This window comes from Pseudopipra pipra, chromosome W, assembly GCF_036250125.1.
Source record: "Pseudopipra pipra isolate bDixPip1 chromosome W, bDixPip1.hap1, whole genome shotgun sequence".
Lineage (NCBI taxonomy): Eukaryota > Metazoa > Chordata > Aves > Passeriformes > Pipridae > Pseudopipra > Pseudopipra pipra.
The window spans coordinates 42,587,322-42,599,467 of record NC_087580.1 but is presented as its reverse complement, the minus strand read 5'-3'; the positions used below and the strand labels follow the sequence as shown (position 1 = coordinate 42,599,467).

General features: G+C 58.7%; 2 long non-coding RNA genes and 1 pseudogene across 2 annotated transcripts; 1 reads left to right on the top strand and 2 right to left on the bottom strand.

Moving 5' to 3' along the window:
- Positions 1–12,146, top strand: part of LOC135405218 (zinc finger protein 729-like) — a 285,000-nt pseudogene that overhangs the window by 260,658 nt on the left and 12,196 nt on the right.
- Positions 4,376–5,396, bottom strand: LOC135405229 (uncharacterized). The gene is made up of 3 exons (XR_010425811.1): positions 5,295–5,396; positions 4,966–5,022; positions 4,376–4,816 (listed from the first exon to the last, which is right to left on the bottom strand). It is a non-coding gene; the product is annotated as an uncharacterized LOC135405229 (long non-coding RNA).
- On the bottom strand, positions 8,530–9,312 carry LOC135405230 (uncharacterized). The gene is made up of 3 exons (XR_010425812.1): positions 9,234–9,312; positions 8,921–8,985; positions 8,530–8,808 (listed from the first exon to the last, which is right to left on the bottom strand). It is a non-coding gene; the product is annotated as an uncharacterized LOC135405230 (long non-coding RNA).

The following is a 12,146-nucleotide window of genomic DNA, read 5'->3' as shown; positions in this document are numbered from 1 at the left end:
TTACTCTGCTCTCCATTGCTGGCAAAATCCTGGCAAGAATACTCTTGAACAGACTAATACCTGCTATAGCAGAAGGAATGCTACCTGAAAGTCAGTGTGGTTTCAGAGCCAACAGGAGCACCACAGACATGGTGTTTTTTCTCAGACAACTGCAAGAGAAGTGTAGGGAACAGAACAAAAGTCTCTATGTAACCTTTGTCGACCTCACCAAGGCTTTTGACACTGTGAGCAGAAAAGGTCTGTGGCAGATTTTGGAATGTTTAGGTTGTCCCTCGAAGTTCCTTAAAATGATCATCTCACTCCACGAGGATCAGCACGGACAAGTCAGATATGGCGATGAACTTTCTGAGCCCTTTCTAATAACCAATGGTGTGAAACAAGGCTGCGTTTTCGCTCCAACCCTATTCACAGTCTTTTTCAGCAGGATGATCTAAAGGGCCACGGCAGACCTCGATGATCAGGATGGTATCTACATTCGATACCGTACTGATGGAAGCCTTTTCAACCTAAGGTGACTGAAGGCCCACACCAAGACCTTAAACCATCTTGTCCAGGAGCTGCTTTATGCTGATGACGCCGCCCTTGTTGCCCACACAGAAGCAGCTCTGCAGCGTTTAACATCCTGCATTGCAGATACTGCTGATCTCTTTGGGCTGGAAGTCAGCTTAAAGAAGACAGAAGTTCTCTATCAACTGGCACCTCAGTAAGTCTTCCATCATCCCCATATCACCATTGGCCAATCAGAACTCAAATCAGTTCAGCAGTTTAATTACCTAGGCAGCCTCATCTCCTCGGATGGTAAGATTGACAGAGATAGACAACAGGTTAGCAAAGGCATAGAGAGCTTTTGGAAAGCTTCATAAAAGAGTTTGGCGAAATAAACACTTGAAGAAAAGCACCAAGATCAGTGTTTACAGAGCCATAGTGTTGTCCACTCTCTTATACGGATCTGAATCATGGGTCATCTACCGCCACCACCTGTGACTCCTAGAACGCTTCCAACAGCGCTGCCTTTGCACAATCCTAAACATCCACTGGTCAGATGATGTGACCAATCCATCTGTTCTAGAACAAGCAGCAGTCACAAGCACTGAGGCCATGTTGCTGAGAACACAGCTGCAATGGGCAGGGCACGTCTCCAGGATGAAGGACCAACCACCGCCTCCCTAAGTTCGTACTCTATGGTGAACTTGCCACCGGCTGCCGCAAGAGAGGAGCCCCAAAGAGAAGATACAAGGACTCCCTGAAACAACATCTCAGCCTTGGCCATATTGATCAAAATATAACTGGTCTACTCTGGCCTCCAATCGTGAGGCCTGGAGACACACCATCTATAACGCTGCTGATGCTTTCGAGAAAGCATGCCGGATCACCCTTGAGGAGAAAAGACAACGCAGAAAGAATCTTGCCTTGCAGAATATACCACCTAAGGAGTCTTTCTGCTGTGCCTTTTGCAACCGGACATGCCTATCTTGTATTGGCCTTTTTAGCCACCAACGCGCTTGCAACAAACTTGGGTAGAGCCCTCCCCAAATCTTCGTTCACGAAGCTCAGCCATGACAACTAAAATAAGAAGGATTACTTACAGGGATGGTAAAGGTATGGTCAGTCACACGAATCACAACATCAGGTGTGGCCAAGAAGGGATCTGAGTGACAGGGACACACCATGGCTGAGTCATTAAGCCAGTCAGGAAGAGTTAGCAGATACAGTGAATTCCCCCTAGAACAGTGTCATCCTGATGGGATATCCGGGCAGGGCTTGCTCTGCTCAGCATTCCCTGCCTCCTCTTGGGATTCTTGAGGGAAAGCCTCTGGCAAGTCCTGGCCCAAGGAGACCTGCCACCACCCCAAGTCCTGGCAAGGCTGAAACAGGAGGCCAGGCCCAAAAGAGTTAACTAAGAAATTTGGGCCTGCTAACAAGTTACCAACATCCAAAATGATCTGTGCTCATTCTGTTCTACTTATTGGACCAAAGCTTCAGAGAATAGTACAAGAACATGTAATAGGCCTAGAAGCAATAAATTAGAAATATAACAGGATCAGGTAGACATTTGAATAGGAGAAATAGGCCTGGAGCCAGGGCTTTTTCCAAGCTTCAGTGAGCGGGTCAAGAACAATGGAAAGGAAGAAGGGTCAAGCTGAGGAAGATGAGTTGAAGCCCCTTCCCCTATGGAGGAAGATGGGAACTACCCTCCGAAATGGGGAGCCAAGAGAAGCACCGCCCCAAGCCCCGCCTGAGCTCCACCTATACTCCACCTATTATTAATATGCATTGATAGATGTTGTAATCACTTGAATATGCATTTAATCATATCTGAAAATTGTATAAAAGTGTTGATTTTCTGAGGAGCCGGCGAGCAAGTTTGTCCAGCGCGAGCTGGCTTGCTCCCAACATTGAATAAACAAATACCTTGCTGCTTAAAGATAAAAAAGTCTCTGAGCAGTTTTTCAGACTGATTTTTTGGATTCAGGGCTGCTGCCTGTCTCCTGCCCCAAAGAGCTGTGCCCCCGGGGGACTTCTCTACCAGAGGGCAGCCAAAGCCAAGGGGCACTGAGGTCTGCCCTCTTGCAGGTGGCTGTTGGGAGCGGCAGCTGGAGCAATTAGTGCCAAGACTTGTCATCTGTCAGAAGCTGTTGCTCCTTCCTGGCCTGATTTTTGGGTGGAAGTGATTAGCAGCAGCACAAAACCACCATCAGCTGCTGAGTTTCAGAGGACAATTAGATTGGACAGAGAGACTCAAGCTTCCTTGTGTTCTTTTTGCTTGTTTTCTTGCCTTCTGGAAAAAAAATCAGCCCAGTCTCGCATGTTCAACACTCCAGTGTCTGTGTGCTCAGCTGTGGCCAGCAGCTGATGTCCAGTCCATTGGGGAAGTGCAGGGGACAGGGAGAAATCTGGGATGAGAAGCTGTTCTGTGTCTGCCATGAAGGTGCCACCCGCCTGAAGGAGCAGCCAAGAGAAGTGCTGGAAACAGAGACGTTCTGGCAGTTTCTGCTCTAGGTGGACACAGGGCCCACTTGTTGCCAGGGCTCCCGGAGATTGGATCCGGGAACAAGGCAGGGCCGTGCACTGGTAGGGAATGGGCTCCAGCAGGACCAAAGGAGGAACGTCCAGCAGCAAAGTGTGAGCTGGTGAACTGGGCCATCTCTTCAGCAGACACCACGGTGCTTACTTCCCCTCCATCCCTGAAGCTCCACCACATGAGGCCCTGCTTTGCTTCAGCTTCTGCCGCTTCTTCCTTTGTTGCCCTCAAGTGCTGGATGTAGAGCTTAGAAGCCCATGGCCGTGTTTTGAAGGTGCCTGCGTGGAGGAGAGGTTGAACAGCTGCAGCCCAAGGCTGGTGTCCCAGCAGAGTCTCTAAGGATGGCACCAGTGGTGCTGGCTGGGGACACCTGAGTGTGGAAGGTGTGTCCAGCCTCAAGCAGGGCCACTGAAGTCAGTCAGGATGTCAGGCTGCAGCTGAAGCTGCCAAGGGTTGTTGTGAAGCTGAGGAGTCACTGGAAAGCTGTGGTGGCCACTTGCCCTGAAGCCTTTTGCCAAAGTGGGTGCAACTGTGCCCACAGTCTGCCCACTTTTGGTGTCCTGGCGGGTGTGGGTGCCTGGGTGAGGAGGCCCAGGCGTTGTGGGTGCTGCTGCTCCTGGGCAGCCTCTGGTGCTGTTGTCTGTGGGGCGCGGAGCCGCTTGGGCAGCAGCGAGTGCGCAGCCCTGCCCGGGGAGCCCAGCACCCTGCCCGTGGTAGCAGCAGCTCTGTGGGCCCAGAGCTCTGGCTCAGGGGCGTGTCGGCCACAGCCCTATGGCCTGGGCAGCCACGGGGGCCCGGGCTGGCCGCCAGCCCTGCCTGTGCCACTGCCCCTCGCCGGCAGCACCCGGCAGACGTGCCCTGGCAGGGACCCCTTGCCCTCCTTGTCCCCATCCAGGCCAGCCTGGCCCCCTTGGGGGTGTGCCCACCCTGCTGCTGAGGCCCGGCCTCCAGGGCTTCTGCCACAGGGCTGGGAGATGCCTCGGGAAAGCACCAGAGCAGCCAGCTGGCAGGGAAGGAGGTGGCTGCCTGGGGGCTGCTTATGGCCTCTGCCCCCCCAGTCCTGGGGGCCTTTCCCTCCACCCTGCCCCTTGGGGCCTGCGCCCAGTCTGTCCCCTCGCAGCCTTCTGCCACCCACCCCCTCACAGTTTCCCCTCAAGGCTTCCTGTTCCCTTGTCCCATCAGGGCCTCCACAGCACCTCACCCCTTCCTGGCCTCCCAGTGCCCCCTCCCCTGCGGGTCTTTTGCTGGCACCCTCACAGCGGGGCAAGTGTTGCTGAGCGCGGGGAGCCCTTTTCCCCTCTTCCCCAAGGCCCTGTGCACACTGGGCACCAAAAAAAAGCTCCTGGGCCTCTGTGCGTGATAACATGTTGGTCATGTTCCCATGCTGGGCTCAAAGGAGGTGCTTGCAGGGAAGAGGCATCTTCCCCACAGGCTCAGGTGGCCCCAGGAGATGGAGCTTCCTGCATCAGTTCTCCACAGAGCTGCAGCAGCACAGGCAGACACTGCCCTGCGGAAAAGGTTGGGTCTTCCACTCCCTGCACAGCCAGTCTTGGAGCTGCTGGAATCTGCAGTAGGGAGCCATCTGTACAGCTCTTGGCACGTAGCAGTGTTGAATTGCCAGGCCTGCCATGGTGAGTCTGATGTCTTCTGTCACGCCTCTACAGGCTGGAAGAGGCAGCAACGGAGACTACCAGAATGGGAAGAATGAAGTTCTCCGTACAGCTCTGATGATGTGGAGCGTTTCAATGGCCAGGTTTGAGACGGCGGGGCTGTCATCAGTCATGTCTTGAAGGGCTGAAAGAGAAAGGAAGAGAGCCAAGGTGAGAGGCCAGTGGTGTGGTGACGTGAGGAGCCCCTCCTGCCAGGGCCATCCCAGCCAGCTCTTGCCATGGGCAGGAGGGAGCAGGGCCCAAGGGGATCAGCTGGAAGGTGCCCTCGCTCACCCTGGCAGATGAGCTGCAGCTCTGGCTGCTCCTGCTTCATGGACCTGGCGGCGATCCCTGGGAACACAGAGCCTGTCAGGCCCCAGAGGCACAGGTCCCCCGCAGCAGCGCTGCCAGCCCGGCCACACGGCCTCCTGCCCTGGCAGGGCTGAGCCCGGGGCCTTCCCGCATGGGGACGCCCCAGGGCTGGGCTGGCACAGGGCGGCAGCAGGCGTTCGGGGCCACTCGGGGCTCCACATGCCCTGGGCCGCATCCTGCTGCCGCTGCAGCAGCCGGGGCTGGGGCCAAGCTGCAGCGGGGTGGGGAGGGACCCCGGCCTTGTGGCTCACCCAGAAACTTGATGGCCAGCTTTCGCAGGGGCTCCTCTGGGCTCTCCAGGAACGGCAGGGCCTGGCGCACGTACTGGCCCACTCGGCTCCTGTCCTTTTCCAGCTGCAAAGAGCGCCAGGGCATGGAGGGAAGGCTGGGCTCCGGCTCTGCTCCTTGGCCGGGCACTCCCAGCCCCCAGCACAGGGCTCCCCTGCCCACAGAGCCCTGAGGCCTGGCCAGCAGCTGCTGGGGCCAGGCTTTGGGGGGAGCGGAGGGCTGGGTGCTCCCGGGGAGCCAGGGGCTGGGGCTTTGGGGCTGTCCTTACCAGGCACTCAGGAAACCTCCATGGCTGCTCCATGGTTACCAAGTTCTCAAGATCCCTCCACTTCAGGAACCTGGCTGCACCAAACAGTGCTCTCCGAGAGGCCTGCACAGCAATAGAGAGTGGGTCATGGCACCGCAGCCCAGGGCACAGCACCTGCATCCCTGCACCAAGGCCAGGAGGAGGCTGCAGGCGACCATGGGCCAGGGCAGGAGGCACAGCAGCCTCCTGCCATGGGGACAACAGAGCCCACGAGTCCTCACCTCTGCCACACGCTGGTTCTCATTGTGCCAGTTGAAGTAGAATGGCACCAGACTCAGGTACACATGTGGCTTTAGGCTCTTGCTCCTCTCTGTCGCCTCCATCAGCTCTCGGAAGAGGAGCATGGAGAGCTGCTGCAGCTGGCTGTGCTCCTGGTGCAAAGGAAGAGGAAAAGACCTCAGCACTGGCTTCTCCAGGCCCACCGGGGCACAGGCCTGAAAAGACACTGGGCCCAAAGTTTCCTGGCAGCACTCAGTGCCCACGATGAGGGGCACAGAGCCTTACGTTGTCAAAGAGTGGCCGCAGCACCTCAAGCAACTTCAGGGCTATTGGGCTGGATATTTGGATGATTTTCAAGCCCAGCACATTGATGAACACGGAGAGGGTCATCTGAACTGTGTCTGTGTCTGCATCCTGCAGTAGCTCCAGGAGGCTTTCATTCAGGCTCCGGATGCTCTTAGCCTGTGTGGAACACAATGCTGTGGTGCAGCCCCACGCTGCTGCTGCGAGGCTCAGAGGCCAAAGGTGCCTCCCAAAGGAGTCGGGCAGCTGAATGGGGAGGAGGAGAACTGGGAACAGCTGCCACAGCTGCCAAAGGCCAGCCAAGGCCAAGCTACTGCCTTGCACAGCCGCATGCTGCCGGCCCAGCTTCAGCCCCTGCCCCCTGCTCACCATTGCGGGATCCCTGCTGAGCACCACCAGGCCTTGGAGCGCCAGGCGACGCCTCTCCGGGCACTGACTGCGCAGGTGCCTGGAAATAATCTGCAGGACGCTGGGCCCAAATTGTCTGGGGGTCAGGCAGTGCAGGACCTGAAAGGCAGGGAGCAGTGACGGGGTGCCCGGCCGGCAGGAGCCCGGACCCGCCCGGGGCTGGGCCCAGGCAGCAGCACAGGGTGCAGGCACCGTCCCGGGTGGCTGCCGCTGTGAGAGGGCAGAGAGGGGGAGGCAGCTGGGCCAGGCAGCGCTCGCCATCAGGCTCACCTCCACCAGGAATGACAGGGCAGGCAGTTCCCACAGGGGCTCTCCCCTGCTGAGCCGCAGGAGAAGGCTGACGGCGATGCGGCGACCGAAGGAGCGGGAGACACGGCACAGCTCCCTGCAAGGGGGAATAAAGGCGCCAGAGACCCTGAGCCAGGTGGGCAAAGCTCTCCTGGGACTGACTCACACAGGCCTGGTCTTTGACCACCAGCCCAGGAGAGGACGTGGGCACTTTGGGAGGTGGCTCCTCCTGTGCAGCCGCCCCTCTCCGCCTTTTCCACTCTGCTCAGCCATCCCTGGCTGCCAAGGCCCTCTGGCCCAGCAGCACGGGCACTGTGTGGGGTGGCCTGTGCACAGGGCAGAAATGACCTGTGGGGGTGTGGGGTAGTGGGGAGAAAGGGCTCTCACCTGGCCAGTAGGCCCACTGCATAGTGGTGGCTGTCAGCCTTGAGGAGCATGTCCCAGCCACACTTGCGACCGATCGCCATCAACACGTCCTCATCCAGCAGCTGGCGCAGCAGGGCTTTAACGGTCTGCACTGCAAACCTGTGTGCAGAGCACAGCCCAGGTCAGGCACAGAGCCCTGGCCCCAGCCCCGAGGGCGTGGCAGGGAGAGGGGACTGGGATGGAGCGCCTGTTGGGGTTGGGGGGAAGGCTGCGCTGCTCCCGGCATCGCCTCCAGAAGGTCTCGACCTCCTCTGACATCTCCTCTGTGCTGATGAAAACTTGGAAGAGCAGAGTCAGAAGGAGGCGGGAGAAATTGTCCTTCACTGCACTTGGGCACCAGGAGTGGGACAGCTGGATGATCTCCCAGAGTGCCACAGTTGCCTGCCAAAGACAAAGCACCCAGAGACAGCTCTCAGGGCCCAGATGTCCATGTGGCAGGGCCCAAGCGTGGCAGGGACAGGCCAGGGGAGACACAGGGGGATCCCCCAGCCTGGTGTCCCTGAACCTGCCCCTAAGCCAGGCATGCAGCCCAGTGCCTGGGGCAGGGAGAAGCAGTGGTGAGGAAGGATGGAAAGGCGTCCCAGAGGCAACCTGGGGGCGAGCAGAGGCCAGCTCAAGAAACTCACAGCCAGGGCAAAGACATCCCTCTCATCCCCATCAGAGGTGCGTCTCCTGTGCGCTGGCCAGTATTCCAGCACACGGAAGAGGATCTGCAGCACCGGCTCCTTAGTCCATCTGGAGGAGATGAGCGTCTTCCACATGGTGCGAGCAGCTCTGTGGAGTCACAACTCTGGCTCAGGGGGGTCTGGGACACAGCGATGTGGCCTGGGCAACTGCGAGGCCCAGGTGACAGAGCCACGGTGCCTTGTGGGGCAGGGAGGCAGGCTGGTCTCAGGATTGGAGGCTGACATGCCAAAGCTGGCAAAGAGAGGAGCTGGAGTGTCCTGGAAGTCTCCATGTCTCTGGCACCCCATTTCAGACAGGCTGTCCAGGGGGATGGGGTCTAAAGGCAGGTGAGCCTTCAAGGCAGGTGGGCCCCATACCTGTCACAGGCTGGGGCAGAGCGCAGCAGGGTCACTGCAACATCCATGGGGTGTGCCTTGGTCAGCAGGACCAGAGTCTTTTCCAGCCTGTGCTCATCAGACACATTGGATGTGAGCCACTGATGGATGCACCTGACTGTGGCCGGCACCTGGAGGGGACACAGGGGACAGTTGGAGAGCTGCCAGAGCCAGTAACTTGCCCAGTTTCCCCCAAGAAGTGCTCCCCTTGCCACCACACTCTGCTAGTCTCAAAGGCTGAGGGGGCCCAGCGCAGCCGGTGTGAGGGGCCACAGCATCCCTGGGGGACTGGAGCCCTGGCCACAGGCTGCTTACTTGCTTTGCTTTGTAGACACCGTTCTCCACCAGCATATCCAGCAGGGCAGCGCTGGTCTGGGCATTGAAGAGGTCCGAGTTTGCCGTGTCCCCAGTGGCCATGAAAGTGGCCTCTTCACGCCAAATGCACCTGATGAATCTGCAAACCAGCTACAGGAGAAAGGCAAGGAAGAGAGAGGGATGTCCCCTGGAGGGCTGCGACAGCGGTGCTGGGCTGAGCAGTGAGAGCAGGCCCAGTCCAGGTGGGGATGGCTGCAGGTACCTGTGCTGCCCTGCGGAAGCGGCCACGGGCACGGAGCTGCTCTTCTGTCCGCTCCTGGCCTGCATCTGGCAAAGAGCGAGCGCACTCAGAGCTGAGGGTGTGCGGGAGAGGCCGGAGAACACAGCCCAGGCCTGGGCTCCAGGAGCAGGCAGGGCCAGCCCCGGGATGCCCAGTGGATGGAGCACGGCTGCCAGGAGATTAGCCCCGGCCCCTCTGCCCCCTTCCTTTCCCTGGGCATGTCCAGAGGGGATGGGACAGGATGAGGCCAAGGGGGCTGCAGCCACCAGCCCTGTGGCCCAGCTCCAGCACTCACCCTCCTGCGGGGGCTGCACCTGCTGCACCTCTTCAGGCTGCTGTGCTGGAGCAGCCCTAGGGCTTTCCTCCTTCACCCAGGCCAGCTTGGGCACCGTAGGGGGTCTCTGCTGCATGTCTCCGTCTGGTGTTATGGCTACCTGCAGCAGAGATGCCATGGAAAAGCTTTGGCTCCTCAAGTCCTGCAGTCGTGCCTTGAAGGCAGCTGCAAGAGAGAAGCCTGGGAAATGCCTCGCCTCATCTAGTCCCACTGTCTGGCCTCGAGGGCACCTGCCCCAGGGACTGGAGATGCCTTGAGCAGCCCCAGGTCCCCAGGTCCCACAGTCTGGCCTGGAGGATGCACAGGGGAGAGGTGGAGAGCTGCCAGAGTGAGCAACTTGCCCAGCTTCCCCTGAGAAATGCTTCCCTTCCCAGCACACTGTGCCAGCCTCAAAGGCTGAGGGGGCCCAGCGCACCCAGCTTGGGGGGCCACAGGCTGCTTACTTCAGCAGAGACAGCTCTCTCCTCAAGAAACTCCAGGCTGGGGGTATCGGCCAGGCGCTGAACAGGCGCGGCGTCAGTGCTCGCCACGGCCTCCATCATTGTGGCGTCGGCCTCCTCCGTGAGACCAGGCAGCACAGAGTCACAGTGTGACACATCATCAGTGGACGTGGTGTCCCAGTGGGTTGTGTGATCACTGGTTGCGGTGTCACACTTTGCTGGCACAGCAGTCGACGCGGTGCTGACATCAGGCTTTGTCACCTGGGTCGGGATGGTGTCAGGCTGGGCCTGGACATCAGCTGGTGTGATCCTGGCCTTTCTACGCCGACTGCCCATGAATTTCATAAATGTCTGCAGGAGAAAGAAGGGCAGGGAAGGGAGGGATTTCCCCTGGAGGGCCGCGACAGCAGTGCCGGGCTGAGCAGTGAGAGCAGGCCCAGCCCAGGCGGGGATGGCTGCAGGTACCTGTGCTGCCCTGCGGAAGCGGCCACGGGCACGGAGCTGCTCTTCTGTCCGCTCCTGGCCTGCATCTGGCAAAGAGCGAGCGTGCTCAGAGCTGAGGGTGTGCGGGAGAGGCCGGAGAACACAGCCCAGGCCTGGGCTCCAGGAGCAGGCAGGGCCAGCCCCGGGATGCCCAGTGGATGGAGCACGGCTGCCAGGAGTTCAGCCCCTCTGCCCAACTCCCTTTCCCTGAGAATGTCCAGACGGGATGGGACAGGATGAGGCCAAGGGGACTGCAGCCACCAGCCCTGTGGCCCAGCTCCAGCACTCACCCTCCTGCGGGGGCTGCACCTGCTGCACCTCTTCAGGCTGCTGTGCTGGAGCAGCCCCAGGGCTTTCCTCCTCCTTCTTCCTCCGGAACAGCCTGAGCAGGCTGAAGCGTCTCCCTGCCATGCCACAGTCTGGTGTCCAGGGCACCTGCAAGAGAGAAAGAGAACCTCGGAGAAACTCCGGGCCCTAAGTCCTGCAGAATGGCCTTGAGGCCACCTGCCGCAGGGATTGGAGACACCTCGGAGAAACTCCGGGTCTCCAAGTCCTGCAAAAGGGTCTCAAGGGCACCTGCCACAGGAATTAGAGACACCTCGGAGAAACTCCGGGTCTCCAAATCCTGTGGAAATGCCTCGAGGTCACCTGAAAGCGAGAAAATCCTCTAAAACGCTCCGGGTCAGCAAGGCACGAGTTGGCTGCGCGGGGGCTCCGCACAGCACCGCTCTGTCCCGTCCTGTCCCGTCGCCTGCTCCGAGGAGCACTGTTGACACTGTGGCCGTGTCACCAGCAGCACCTCTGTCACCGCAGGTCATAAAGGGCCCTTGGACACCCTGCCCCCTTCCATCCCACCGGCCGTGCCCAGCGTGTCACAAAGGGCCCTGGGACACAGTGCCACGTGGCCTGGGGCCTCCCCCAGCCCCGCCAACCTGCCCCACCTTGGAGGGAATCCACTCTCTGAAGTATCTAATCTGGCTGGACCTGAACTGTAGGAACAGCTCAAGAAATGAGCAAACACTCCCCTCCTGTGCCTGCTCACGGCAGCACAAGGAGCCCCCTCGGCCGCCGACTCAGTCGCAGCAGGAAGGGTACGGGGCCTTCCACACAAGCTGGCACGGCCTCCTTGGGAGAAGTGCTGGCTGGTGGCCATCCTAAACAGGGGGGCTGACACCGAGAAGGAAGGTGTGGGCAAGGGCACCAATGCTGTTGGGAGCCCTTTGGCCAGGGCTGCACCCAAATCAGCAGCTCTGGCAAGTCCTGGCCCAAGGAGACCTGCCACTGCCCCGAGTCCTGGCAAGGGTGCTGCTCGTCTCCTGCCCCAAGGAGCTGTGCCCCTGTGTATTAGTTCATTTGAATACATGCCCGGAATAAAGACAAGTACAACAGACATTCAAACACTACAAAAAATCTTTTATTGCAGTGAGAACAGAAAAAACTACAGGCAAAGAGAATCAAAAGCTGAAAAAGAATACAAAAAACCTGCTTTATCGGTTGGCATTCATAGAATACTACGAACAGCTTTTGTTATAGTATTAACTTGAAAAAATGGAACTAAAGGGATATCAAAAAAGGATATAAAACATTTGCTTTCTCGGTTGCTTCCTATCAATAAACTGTGCTTACCCACACAGACAGGCCAGGGCTGCCAGGATCTGCAGCAGCTGGTCGGTGCCCGTGCTTAGCGGGCGTCCCGGTGGAACAACACAGTCTCCATGGCAGGATGAGGATCGCTCACCCCAGCAGTCCTGACACCCCATTTTATCAGCTCCACATTACACCACGTAGGGCCAGTACACAGTATAAGGTGATGCTTGAGTGGCAGCCAAACCCTACCTGTTCATCACCTGATAGCAACAGTCTGTGCATGCCCTGCTGTAGGGCAAGGGGCCAGCGACCCCTGCCCACAGAATCTTCCGCTCACCATCATCTTTCTCACCCCTATGTATGA